Source organism: Ranitomeya imitator, chromosome 1 (genome assembly GCF_032444005.1).
Source record: "Ranitomeya imitator isolate aRanImi1 chromosome 1, aRanImi1.pri, whole genome shotgun sequence".
Classification (NCBI taxonomy): domain Eukaryota; kingdom Metazoa; phylum Chordata; class Amphibia; order Anura; family Dendrobatidae; genus Ranitomeya; species Ranitomeya imitator.
The window spans coordinates 1,118,632,594-1,118,647,692 of NC_091282.1; positions in this window are offsets into that span (position 1 = coordinate 1,118,632,594).

The window sequence follows — 15,099 nt, forward strand, 5'->3', positions numbered from 1 at the left end:
GGTGCTGCTGTGTGTTCTGTGAAAACATAAGGAAACCATTAGTATCCTAAATATAACATTTCACATGCATCATTAATTAACTTTACCGGCGGTATCCATTGCCGCCGTTAATATTAACCTATTTTTAATATTGCCACTGCATATGCCGCATCAATATTAAAAAAAGAATGCATTTATTTCTTTCAAAATAGTCACCCATGGTTGCCGTTTGTAACGCCCGACAATTACGCTTATCGTCGGAACTGCCATGACGTCACGGTCATGTGACCGAGACGTCATCACAGGTCCTGCGAGCTGAGCAACCATGGGAACATAACCTGCCTTGGAGTAGAAGGTATGCCGTGTCTATTATATTTTTCCTGTTTTTGAAAAAAAAAAGTGAAACACCTGGATGGGCAATATACTACTCCACTATGAAATATTGCCCGGGCATGGCCAATCTACTATCTTTCTGTGTTCTGTATACTTCGTATTTCACGGAAAAAAAGAGGAAGTCAAGCTCACCATAGTACTAATCCCAGAAGGCTCGGAGCACGGAGACGCTGTGTCAAGCGTGAGAAGACCAGAAATGAAGAAAAAATTCGAGGTCACCGAGGCATGAAAAGTAAAAACTAAATACTTTATTCACTTCAATCAGAAGCAGAGGATGTAACATCAGCACAATACAATAAAAACACTATCTATGCGTTTACGGTCTGATGTTCCCTGTCACCTGAAACGCGTAGATAGTGTCTATTGTATTGTGCTGATGTTTCATCCTCTGCTTATGATTGAAGTGAATAAAAGTATGTATTTTTTACTTTTCACGCCTCGGTGAGCTTGCATTTTTTTCTTCATTTCTATACTTCGTACTTGCCAAAATAAATGACTGGGCAATGAGCTACGTGGCTGGAATATAGTACGTGAATATGCATGTTGTAAAAACTAGGTGTGTGCATAGGTACTATACTTACTCTCTGCTGTCAAGGACCGGTCGCAAGAACTGCAAAATATGGTTATATTTGTAGACAGAGGTCCTTGACGCTGCAGCACCACTACGGATCTGTCCCTCCTTTTTCAGGCCCCTCTTGAAACGGTCCTTCATGGAGCGCCATCTGGTCTTCAATTGTTTAACTGTGTATAAATTAAAAAAAAAAAAATTAGTTTTAGAGAAAATATTGAAAATGATAACGCAACCATGTGCAATCCCAATAGAAGACATCACAGACTGTTGTGTAATCCTGGCATGATGGGTCACAGCAGCATTTTGGAAATACTTACGAAATTTAGCTTTGCCCGTGGGGGAAGCGCTGTCGAAGCCATCCCACAGCAATTGTGCCACCTCAATCCACAAACGGCGCAACACGCCCTGGTCCGCGTGCCGGGGGTCACAGCTGTCCCACAACGGGCCCCGTTCCTCTATGGATGCCACCATCATGTCAATGTCCAGTGGGTCATCATGGGCCCGTTGTGAAACCTAGAATAAATGGAAAATATTAATGTTTGCAAGATAAAAATTGTTGTCCCTACCTCCTCCACCACCACCTACAACCGCAAAAACAAAAAACTTAAAGAAAAAAAGGAATAGGTTTGACATAAAAACTTACTCGCCGTCCTGCAACCACAGCTTGGTCCCGTGGTCTCTGCTCCTGCTCCCTCTGTTCCTCCTGGCTCTCCTCCTCACTTGAAGAAGCCTGTAAAATAGTTTACAAAAAGTTGAGTGACCCATCTACAAATGACAGCGAATATAGTAAGCAATAGTAGATCATGTACTCACCGGACTCCTCAGCAGTGGGGTGTGGCTTGAGTCGCTGGCCATGACTAATGCAATTCTGAAATAAAGAACAAAATAACATTTATCCTATGCACAATACAGCGGAACATAGTAAAATATAAAAAAAAAAAAACATTTACATTTCAACTACAAAGAACATTGCACTCCAACTGAACTAACGCTGAGCAAACAACACTGCCACATTGATTAAAAGAAACAATGGCAGAGACAACACATTGCCAGAGTAAACAAAAGCCTAAAGATAACAAAACAAATACACAACAGACCCTATGTCGTAATCCAAAAAGAGAGTTTTGTTAAAAAAAATGTACAGTATGCACGGAGCAACCCAAAAAACACAATAGATTTTTGAAAGGAAAAAATTAACAACCCCCAAAAATTAAGGACAGAAACGGCAATCCTGGATACACCGCCATACTTTACAATAAAACCGACAGGGCCGGAGACAATAAAAGGCCACACAACGCCATACATCACAACCAGAAACATACAATAATGTCTTTACATAACCACAGTGCAGAACATAATACACAACTTGCAATAAAAATTATTACATTTAATAAAAGGGCGCAGAATCATTCTATACTACCATACTTTACAATAAAACCGACAGGGCCGGAGACAATAAAAGGCCACACAACGCCATACATCACAACCAGAATCATACAACAATGTATTTACATAACCACAGTGCAGAACATAATACACAACTTGCAATAAAAATTATTACATTTAATAAAAGGGCGCAGAATCATTCTATACTACCATACTTTACAATAAAACCGACATGGCCAGAGACAATTAAATTCAAATAAAGCAAGAATAAAACATCACAACTGAATACAAAAAACACCCCCAAACCAATAAATGGAAAAGAAAAATCTATCCTGGAAAGAACAATAATCAAGGCCGCAGACAATGAAACGCCATCCTTTACAACGCCATACATCACAACCAGACTAAAAATACAACAATATCTTTAAACAACCACAGTGCAGAATATAATACACAACTTGCAAAAACAATTTAAAAATAAAACATGTAGAAAATGCACAGAATCATTCTATACTTACATCTTTGGACAGCAGATGAAGATGTCTGGTCTGTCTGGTCTGATGTGTTGCCTGTAGATGCTGCAGCAGAAGTGACACACGATCCAAACATTTACTTTATATATGGGGGATGTTTTTATCACTGTTTTCACTGCCTAGACACTGTCTAGACACTTTTTTGTTTAATTTTATTTAACGACGCATGCGTCACACAACGCACGCACGACGCACACACGTGACGCAAGTGCATTGTCAATTGGTTTCAATGGGAAATTGTAACGCAATGACGACGCACAGGCGACGTAAGTGCGACGCGTGCGTTTTTTAGACGCTACAAAAATGCAACATGTAGCGTCTCCGACGCCACCCAGGTGCGGTGAAACGACGCATGCGTCGTGCGTCTTTACAAAAACGCACGACAACGCAACGCATGCGTCCCCAATGATAAAGATAGGGGCGCATGATGCATGCGTCGTTGTGCGTCGACGACGCTGCGTCGCATGACGTTAATGTGAACGTAGCCTAATTGAACTAGCTGACAATAAGCCACCTAGCTAACTACCTGACTGCTTGCAGCAGCAGGAGCAGCCTCTCTGCGCTCTTACACTGACAAAATGGCGCAAAAACAACATGTTCACTTTTTGTATGCAGATGGATATGTGACTTTGGCAGCCAATGACAGCAATCCTTTTGCTGGACGTTGTGGATAGTTTCTGCACCCTGATTGGCTGCAGGGAATTTCGACACAATAGGTAGAACAAAAATTTCAGCCTGCCTCTACACTGACATCTCCCCACTCACTCCCCTCATCAAACACGTTCCCACCACTTATCATACAGCACCACTATCCTAGCCAAAGTCCTAACAAAAGCTTTAGTGAAAACTCGATCATTTAACAAACTTTGGCTGAATTTTGCTGATTTGGAGGAAAGTGCTCATAAATCCAAAGACGAATCCGAATATGCAACATTCTTTGAGACCTTCTTCTTTGACCAAACAAGGTCGCTTATCTTTAGTCTTAAACCAATTTCAGCACAAAAAAGTTAAGAGTTGCAAACTTTGGCGCTCTGATCGTGTACCGCATGGCCGATCCCACTGTAGGATCGGTTCGGGTTTCATGAAACCCGACTTTGCCTAAAAGTCGCCGATTTATGAAAATGACCGATCAGTTTCGCTCAACCCGATGATTATAGCAGCCATTGAAAACCCAAAAGTCCTTATTTCAGTAAAGTGGAATAATTAATAGTGATGAGCGAGTATACTCGTTATTTGAGATTTCATGAGCATGCTCGGGTGTCCTCCGAGTATTTTTTAGTGCTCGGAGATTTAGCTTTCTTTGCCGCAGCTGAATGATTTACATCTGTCAGCCAGCATAAGTACATGTGGGGGTTGCCTGGTTGCTAGGGAATTCCCACATGTAATCAAGCTGGCTAACAGATGTAAATCATTCAGCTGTGGTGAAGAAAACTAAATCTCCGATCACTAAAAAATACTCGGAGGACACCCGAGCATGCTCAGGAAATCTCGAATAACGAGTATACTCGCTCATCACTATTAATTATTCCACTTTACTGAAATAAGGACTTTTGGGTTTTCAATGGCTGCTATAATCATCGGGTTGAGCGAAACGGATCGGTCATTTTCATAAATCGGCGACTTTTAGGCAAAGTCGGGTTTCATGAAACCCGAACCGATCCTACAGTGGGATCGGCCATGCGGTACACGATCAGAGCGCCAAAGTCGCGTTTCATATGACGCCGTTTTTCATCCAATGAAGGAGGACGCAGAGTGTGGGCAGCGTGATGACATAGGTCTCGGTCCCCACCATCTTTGAGAAGGGCATGGCAGTGATTGGCTTGCTGTCTGTGGCGTCACAGGGGGTATAAAGGGGCATGCACGCCGACCGCCATCTTACTTCTGCCAATCTGAGCATAGGGAGAGGTGTTGCTGCAATTAGTCAGAAGCAGGGATACAGTTAGGGAGGAAATATAAACCCCCAAACCGCTTGTGCTGTAGCGATTTTCACTGTCCCACACCACCTTTTTGTGCAGGGACAGTGGAGGTCGTATTTTAGTGCAGCAGCTGCATAGCTGTGTGCACGGTGCTGTGCAAACCAACTGCTTTTTTTAAAGCAAAATTCCTGTTGCTCCTTTCTGCACAGTTACCTATCTTGTTTATTTGTCCACATTTTTGTGTTAAGCAGTCCTATTTATTGCTGCCATACTTGTCCTGAGCTCATTGTAGGGAGCTTGTTATTTTTTTTTTAAATAATAATTCCAGCCACTTTCTGGCACGTTCATAGTGTTGTGTTATACCACTGGGCCAGAATTGTGGTTCTGTGTCTCCCCCCCAAAAAAAAGGGAGATTAAAATTCGCACACAGTGTATATTCTGCTGTACTGCTAGTGTGTTGTATATATCAGGCAGCCACTTTCTGCCACGTTCATAGTTTACTGTTATACCACTGGGCCAGAGTTGTGCTTCTGTGTCTCCCCCCCAAAAAAAGGGAGATTAAAATTCGCACACAGTGTATATTCTGCTGTACTGCTAGTGTGCCATATATATCAGGCAGCCACTTTCTGCCACGTTCATAGTTTACTGTTATACCACTGGGCCAGAGTTGTGGTTCTGTGTCTCCCCCCAAAAAAAAGGAGATTAAAATTCGCACACAGTGTATATTCTGCTGTACTGCTAGTGTGTCATATGTATCAGGAAGCCACTTTCTGCCACGTTCATAGTTTACTGTTATACCACTGGGCCAGAGTTGTGCTTCTGTGTCTCCCCCCAAAAAAAGGGAGATTAAAATTCGCACACAGTGTATTTTCTGCTGTACTGCTAGTGTGTCGTATATATCAGGCAGCCACTTTCTGCCACGTTCATAGTTTACTGTTATACCACTGGGCCAGAGTTGTGCTTCTGTGTCTCCCCCCCAAAAAAAGGGAGATTAAAATTCCCACACAGTGTATATTCTGCTGTACTGCTAGTGTGTCATATATATCAGGCAGCCACTTTCTGCCACGTTCATAGTTTACTGTTATACCACTGGGCCAGAGTTGTGCTTCTGTGTCTCCCCCCCAAAAAAAGGGAGATTAAAATTCGCACACAGTGTATATTCTGCTGTACTGCTAGTGTGTTGTATATATCAGGCAGCCACTTTCTGTCACGTTCATAGTTTACTGTTATACCACTGGGCCAGATTTGTAGTTCTGTGTCTCCCCCCCAAAAAAAGGGAGATTAAAATTCGCACACAGTGTATATTCTGCTGTACTGCTAGTGTGCCATATATATCAGGCAGCCACTTTCTGCCACGTTCATAGTTTACTGTTATACCACTGGGCCAGAGTTGTGGTTCTGTGTCTCCCCCCCAAAAAAGGGAGATTAAAATTCGCACACAGTGTATATTCTGCTGTACTGCTAGTGTGTCGTATATATCAGGCAGCCACTTTCTGGCACGTTCATAGTTTACTGTTATACCACGGGGCCAGAGTTGTGGTTCTGTGTCTCCCCCCCAAAAATGAGGAAGTCTGGTGGAAGAGGCCGTGGGCGGGGGTTGTCAGCTGATACTGATGGTGGTGCTGCATCTGGTGGTAGTGGCAAAAGCACAGTAGCACCTAAGGCTGGAGGTGTTGAGCCTGCATCATCGTCTGGCTACAAAAGGCCTCGAAGGCTCCCTTACCTGGGAGTAGGAAAACAGCTTTTAAAGCCGGAGCAGCAGGAAAAAGTTTTGGCTTTCCTTGCTGACTCAGCCTCTAGCTCTTTGGCCTCCTCTTCCCAAAGTTCAGAATGTCACAGCACCCAGTCGTCAGTGGATGCTCCCGGTCAGGAACAAGACGTTTCCTTGTGTCCTTCTCCCAAACCAAAAGTGAAGGATGCGTCATGCGACACAACAGGTTACTCCATGGAGCTCTTTACACATACCGTGCCTGGGTTAGAAAGGGAAATTGTACCCTGCCCATTACAAGAAGAATCGGACATGGAGTGCACTGATGCACAGCCACAGCTAGATTATGATGCTGTTCCATCGAGTCAGATCACTACATTGCCCTCGCAGTTTGCTGAGCCAGAATCTGACCCTGATGAGACTATGGTGCCCTGTCCCGAACGCTATAGCACCTTACACGGTGACACTGAGGAAGGTGCACATGACATTGAGGAGGAGGAGGTGAAAGATGACCCAGTTGTTGACCCAGATTGGCAGCCATTGGGGGAAGAGGGTGGCGCTGCCACTAGCTCAGAAGCGGAGGAGGGTTATCCACAGCAGCACCAATCTACATCGCAACAACATGGCAGGCGCGTATCAGGCAAAAAATGTTTGACAAAACCAGTTTTAGGACAGCGTGGCCATCCTGTGAAAGTTGCACAGCGTACAATGCCTGAAAAGGAATTCCATAGTAGGAAGAGTGCAGTGTGGCATTTTTTTGACCAAGATCCCAATGATCAGTCAAAAGTGAACTGTAAAAAATGCTCAAAGACCTTTAGCAGAGGGAAGATTCTTAACAATTTAAATACAACGTGCATGCGTAGACAATTAAACAGCATGCACTTGCAAGCCTGGACTAACTACCTAACGTCCCGTACCGTTGGTGCACCAGGTCTGAATGAAGGTAGTCAGTTACTGCAACATTGCTTCCCTCACTGTAAGCCCACCGGTTAGGACACCAGCAGCAAATGTGGAGGGATTGTCGCTAGGCCAAAGCAGTCAGGGAGTCAGAAGGTTATTGGTAGGAAGCACTGTATGTAGGCCAACATCACCAACTCACTCTCAATCTGCCATGTCCACAACCACCACCACCGCTAGTTCCACCATAGGCAGCTCTCCAGTCCAGCTCACCCTAGAAGAGACTCTTGTTAGGAAACGAAAGTACTCATCCTGTCATCCGCGTACAAAGCGTTTGAACACCCACATTGCCAGACTTATCTCATTAGAGATGATGCCCTACCGGTTGGTTGAAAGCGAAGCTTTCAAAGCCCTGATGGCCTACGCAGTACCACGCTATGACCTACCCAGTCGCCACTTCTTTGCGAGAAAAGCCATCCCAGCCCTCCACCAGCATGTCAAAGACCGCATTGTCCATGCACTGAGGCAGTCTGTCAGTGGGAAGGTGCACCTCACAACAGATGCATGGACCAGTAGGCATGGCCAGGGACATTACGTGTCCATCATGGCGCACTGGGTTAATGTCGTGGATGCAGGGTCCACAGGAGACAGCAATAGTGGGACAGCTCTGCCTAGCCCACAGTCTAGGAAACAGTTGGCTGTAGACGTTCGCCACCCCACCTCCTCCTCCTCCTCCAGAAGCAAAAGCTCATCCACATAGCGCTGTCGCACGACCACTCCATCCACAGCTGCCAGTGTTGCACATGAGGTGTCCCGTTACGGAACAGCTAGTGGGAAACGTCAGCAGGCCGTGTTTGAAATGAAGTGTTTGGGCAACAACAGACACACCGCGGAAGTTCTGGCCGAGTTCTTGCAGCAAGAAACTCAGTCATGGCTGGGCAGTGTACATCTTGAGGCAGGCAAGGTAGACATTGATAATGGAAGGAATTTTATGGCTGCCATAGCCCTTTCACAACTCAAACACATACCTTGCCTGGCTTACACTTCGAACCTGGTGGTGCAGTGCTTTCTTAAAAATTATCCAGAGTTACCAGCCCTGCTCCTGAAGGTGTGAAGACTTTGCTCGCACATCCGCCGGTCGCCCGTACACTCCAGCCGTATGCTGAACCATCAGCGATCGCTCAATCTTCCACAGCACCGCCTAATTATCGACGTTGCAACAAGGTGGAACTCCACATTGCACATGGTTCAGAGGCTGTGTGAACAGAGGCGTGCTGTCATGTATTTGTGGGAGGATACGCATACACAGGCAGGCAGTTGGATGGCAGACATGGAGTTGTCTGGTGTGCAGTGGTCCAAGCTACAAGACCTCTGTCAAGTCCTTCAGTGTTTCGAGGAATGCACACGGCTGGCAAGTGCAGACTACGCCATCATAAGCATGAGCATCCCACTGACGCGTCTGCTGATGCAAAGTTTGACGCACATCAAGGAGCTGGCGTCTGCAGCCGAGGAGGAGGGAATCCTTGATGACAATCAGCCATTGTCTGGTCAGGGAACTGTCCAGGACGAGGTGGTGGTCGAAGAGGATGAGGAGGAGGATGATGGGGATGACTATGTATGGGAGGAGGATGCTTCTCAGGGGCCACTTGAAACTGGTGGCGTTGCAAGGTCAGGTACAGGTTTCTTGCGGGACACTTGTGATGTGGATTTCCAAGAAAGTGCTCCTCAACCCAGCAGGACCAGTGAACATTGGCCCACATGGCTGAGTATGCCTTGCGTATTCTAAAAAGGGACCCCCGCATTGTCAAAATGATGACCGATGACGATTACTGGTTGGCCTGCCTCCTGGATCCACGCTATAAAGGGAAAATGCAAAACATCATGCCACATGAGAACCTTGAGCAAATATTGGCTACCAAACAAGCAACTCTTGTAGACCGTTTGGTTCAGGCATTCCCAGCACACAGAAGTTGTGATGGTCCTCACACTTGCCGTAGGGGGCAACATGGCAGAGGTGCTAGAGGTGCAGAAATCCAAAGTGGCGTTGGACAGAGGGGTTTTCTGACAAGGTTGTGGAGTGATTTTTCAATGACCGCTGACACAACAGGGATTGCTGCATCTATTCAAAGTGACAGGAGACAGCATTTGTCCAGTATGGTTACAAACTATTTTTCATCCCTTATCGATGTTCTCCCTCACAGGTCATTCCCCTTTGATTACTGGGCATCTAAACTAGACACCTGGCCCGAATTGGCAGAATATGCATTACAGGAGCTCGCTTGCCCTGCTGCCAGTGTGCTTTCAGAAAGAGTCTTCAGTGCTGCTGGTTCAATACTGACCGAAAAAAGGACACGTCTGGCTACCCAAAATGTAGATGATCTAACCTTCATTAAAATGAACCAATCATGGAATGCCAATTCTTTTGCCCCACCTTCCCCTGCTGACACGTAGCATGGGTGATAAATGACTCGCTTTTGCACTCCTCTTACTGACTTTGCCAATTCCTCCATTTGCAGCTGCTGAATGTCCACCATAGGCCATTTTTATACCTCCCTAAATGGGCTGACTCCCCCCACAGGACCGTGGTCACCACTTGGCGCAAGCACCCGTGCAAGTGCTGTTTGCCTGGTGGGTGCGCCCACTCTACCTCTACTAAACAAAGCTGAGTTTTAATCTACAGGCTTTCGGCCTCTATCAACAATATGAAACTGCATTTGGCCTGGTTCTTGGTTTGGGCCTAGTGACGTCTGCTGCTGCCTCTTGGTTTCCTCAAAGAAACAAAGCTGAGTTTCAATCTACAGGCTTTCGGCCTCTATCAACAATATGAAACTGCATTTGGCCTGGTTCTTGGTTTGGGTCTAGTGACGTCTGCTGCTGCCTCTTGGTTTCCTCAAAGAAACAAAGCTGAGTTTCAATCTACAGGCTTTCGGCCTCTATCAACAATATGAAACTGCATTTGGCCTGGTTCTTGGTTTGGGCCTAGTGACGTTTGCTGCTGCCTCTTGGTTTCCTCAAAGAAACAAAGCTGAATTTGAATCTACAGGCTTTCGGCCTCTATCAACAATATGAAACTGCATTTGGCCTGGTTCTTGGTTTGGGCCTAGTGACGTCTGCTGCTGCCTCTTGGTTTCCTCAAAGAAACAAAGCTGAGTTTCAATCTACAGGCTTTCGGCCTCTATCAACAATATGAAACTGCATTTGGCCTGGTTCTTGGTTTGGGCCTAGTGACGTCTGCTGCTGCCTCTTGGTTTCCTCAAAGAAACAAAGCTGAGTTTGAATCTACAGGCTTTCGGCCTCTATCAACAATATGAAACTGCATTTGGCCTGGTTCTTGGTTTGGGCCTAGTGACGTCTGCTGCTGCCTCTTGGTTTCCTCAAAGAAACAAAGCTGAGTTTCAATCTACAGGCTTTCGGCCTCTATCAACAATATGAAACTGCATTTGGCCTGGTTCTTGGTTTGGGCCTAGTGACGTCTGCTGCTGCCTCTTGGTTTCCTCAAAGAAACAAAGCTGAGTTTCAATCTACAGGCTTTCAGCCTGTATTTAGAATTTGAAACTGTATTTGCCCTACTAGTTTGGTTGGGCCCTACTAACAGTGTCTGCTGCTGCTTGTTGTTGTCCTCCACTGAACAAAGCAATACTGCCTGTTTACTCCTGTTACCAATTTTTTTCTTTAAGCCTCCTTTTTTATTTTGGGCCTATATCTGTGTTTCCTCCTCATCCTGCCTATTACCCAGCCACTGCTTGATGGGTCTGCTGGTACATTGACCCAGACCACTACATTCCCCTTGCACTCTACACAGCCAGAATCTGACCCTGCTGAAAGTCAGGTCCCCCTTCCCGCATACTATACCACCTTACACGGGGACAAAGAGGAAGGTGCATATGAAAGTGCAGGTTCCTTCATCAGGTGGGGGGGCATACTCGTTGGTGACGTCACTGTCACAGGGCCCGTCATAGTACGCAAAAGTGTCCCTGCCGGTGGGAGGCGCCCCCGCCGTCAAACACAACACCGTACTTTGAGGGGCCCTGTGTCAGTGCCAATGCGAATGAGTGGGCCCCCCTGCTTGCTCTGGATCACAGCACTTGCAAAGTTGAAATACTTACCTCTCCCTGCTCCACCGCCGTGACGTATTCCACATTTCCTGGACCCAAGAAAAAATTGAGCCAGCCCTCCCCCCCCCCACAACTTTAACCAAATGACCCCCAATTTTCAATACCTAACTATTATTATAAGGTTAATTAAGATTGACAAGCTTAAGTAACAAGAATTGATGTTTTTGACATTAAAATGGGCTCTGTAGGTGTTTTTCTGTCCTCCACTCACTGCCGACTTTTATTCCCCATTGACTTGCATTGGGTTTCGTGTTTCAGTCGGCCCTCCGACTTTTCGATTTTTCGCGAAACCCGACTCGATCCTGAAAAAGTAAAAGTCGCTCAACCCTAATCATCAACATTAACAGAAATAAACACTTGAAATAGATCACTTGGTTTGTAATAACTCCATATATACAGTGCATATATATATATATATATACATATATACAGGTCCTTCTCAAAAAATTAGCATATAGTGTTAAATTTCATTATTTACCATAATGTAATGATTACAATTAAACTTTCATATATTATAGATTCATTATCCACCAACTGAAATTTGTCAGGTCTTTTATTGTTTTAATACTGATGATTTTGGCATACAACTCCTGATAACCCAAAAAACCTGTCTCAATAAATTAGCATATCAAGAAAAGGTTCTCTAAACGACCTATTACCCTAATCTTCTGAATCAACTAATTAACTCTAAACACATGCAAAAGATACCTGAGGCTTTTATAAACTCCCTTCCTGGTTCATTACTCAAAACCCCCATCATGGGTAAGACTAGCGACCTGACAGATGTCAAGAAGGCCATCATTGACACCCTCAAGCAAGAGGGTAAGACCCAGAAAGAAATTTCTCAACAAATAGGCTGTTCCCAGAGTGCTGTATCAAGGCACCTCAATGGTAAGTCTGTTGGAAGGAAACAATGTGGCAGAAAACGCTGTACAACGAGAAGAGGAGACCGGACCCTGAGGAAGATTGTGGAGAAGGACCGATTCCAGACCTTGGGGAACCTGAGGAAGCAGTGGACTGAGTCTGGTGTGGAAACATCCAGAGCCACCGTGCACAGGCGTGTGCAGGAAATGGGCTACAGGTGCCGCATTCCCCAGGTAAAGCCACTTTTGAGCTACAGAGAAGCAGCACTGGACTGTTGCTAAGTGGTCCCAAGTACTTTTTTCTGATGAAAGCAAATTTTGCATGTCATTCGGAAATCAAGGTGCCAGAGTCTGGAGGAAGACTGGGGAGAAGGAAATGCCAAAATGTCTGAAGTCCAGTGTCAAGTACCCACAGTCAGTGATGGTGTGGGGTGCCATGTCAGCTGCTGGTGTTGGTCCACTGTGTTTCATCAAGGGCAGGGTCAATGCAGCTAGCTATCAGGAGATTTTGGAGCACTTCATGCTTCCATCGGCTGAAATGCTTTATGGAGATGAAGATTTCATTTTTCAGCACGACCTGGCACCTGCTCACAGTGCCAAAACCACTGGTAAATGGTTTACTGACCATGGTATTACTGTGCTCAATTGGCCTGCCAACTCTCCTGACCTGAACCCCATAGAGAATCTGTGGGATATTGTGAAGAGAAAGTTGAGAGACGCAAGACCCAACACTCTGGATGAGCTTAAGGCCGCTATTGAAGCATCCTGGGCCTCCATAACATCTCAGCAGTGTCACAGGCTGATTGCCTCCATGCCACGCCACATTGAAGCAGTCATTTCTGCCAAAGGATTCCCGACCAAGTATTGAGTGCATAACTGAACATTATTATTTGTTGTTTTTTTTGTTTGTTATTAAAAAACACTTTTATTTGATTGGATGGGTGAAATATGCTAATTTATTGAGACAGGTTTTTTGGGTTATCAGGAGTTGTATGCCAAAATCATCAGTATTAAAACAATAAAAGACCTGACAAATTTCAGTTGGTGGATAATGAATCTATAATATATGAAAGTTTAATTGTAATCATTACATTATGGTAAATAATGAAATTTAACACTATATGCTAATTTTTTGAGAAGGACCTGTATATATATATATATATATGTATATATATATACAGTGGGGCAAAAAAGTATTTAGTCAGTCAGCAATAGTGCAAGTTCCACCACTTAAAAAGATGAGAGGCGTCTGTAATTTACATCATAGGTAGACCTCAACTATGGGAGACAAACTGAGAAAAAAAATCCAGAAAATCACATTGTCTGTTTTTTTAACATTTTATTTGCATATTATGGTGGAAAATAAGTATTTGGTCAGAAACAAAATTTCATCTCAATACTTTGTAATATATCCTTTGTTGGCAATGACAGAGGTCAAACGTTTTCTGTAAGTCTTCACAAGGTTGCCACACACTGTTGTTGGTATGTTGGCCCATTCCTCCATGCAGATCTCCTCTAGAGCAGTGATGTTTTTGGCTTTTCGCTTGGCAACACGGACTTTCAACTCCCTCCAAAGGTTTTCTATAGGGTTGAGATCTGGAGACTGGCTAGGCCACTCCAGGACCTTGAAATGCTTCTTACGAAGCCACTCCTTCGTTGTCCTGGCGGTGTGCTTTGGATCATTGTCATGTTGAAAGACCCAGCCACGTTTCATCTTCAATGCCCTTGCTGATGGAAGGAGGTTTGCACTCAAAATCTCACGATACATGGCCCCATTCATTCTTTCATGTACCCGGATCAGTTGTCCTGGCCCCTTTGCAGAGAAACAACCCCAAAGCATGATGTTTCCACCACCATGCTTTACAGTAGGTATGGTGCTTGATGGATGCAACTCAGTATTCGTTTTCCTCCAAACACGACAAGTTGTGTTTCTACCAAACAGTTCCAGTTTGGTTTCATCAGACCATAGGACATTCTCCAAAAACTCCTCTGGATCATCCAAATGCTCTCTAGCAAACTTCAGATGGGCCCGGACATGTACTGGCTTAAGCAGTAGGACACGTCTGGCACTGCAGGATCTGAGTCCATGGTGGCGTAGTGTGTTACTTATGGTAGGCCTTGTTACATTGGTCCCAGCTCTCTGCAGTTCATTCACTAGGTCCCCCCGCGTGGTTCTGGGATTTTTGCTCACCGTTCTTGTGATCATTCTGACCCCACGGGGTGGGATTTTGCGTGGAGCCCCAGATCGAGGGAGATTATCAGTGGCCTTGTATGTCTTCCATTTTCTAATTATTGCTCCCACTGTTGATTTCTTCACTCCAAGCTGGTTGGCTATTGCAGATTCAGTCTTCCCAGCCTGGTGCAGGGCTACAATTTTATTTCTGGTGTCCTTTGACAGCTCTTTGGTCTTCACCATAGTGGAGTTTGGAGTCAGACTGTTTGAGGGTGTGCACAGGTGTCTTTTTATACTGATAACAAGTTTAAACAGGTGCCATTACTACAGGTAATGAGTGGAGGAAAGAGGAGACTCTTAAAGAAGAAGTTACAGGTCTGTGAGAGCCAGAAATCTTGATTGTTTGTTTCTGACCAAATACTTATTTTCCACCATAATATGCAAATAAAATGTTAAAAAAAAAAAACAATGTGATTTTCTGGATTTTTTTTTCTCAGTTTGTCTCCCATAGTTGAGGTCTACCTATGATGTAAATTACAGACGCCTCTCATCTTTTTAAGTGGTG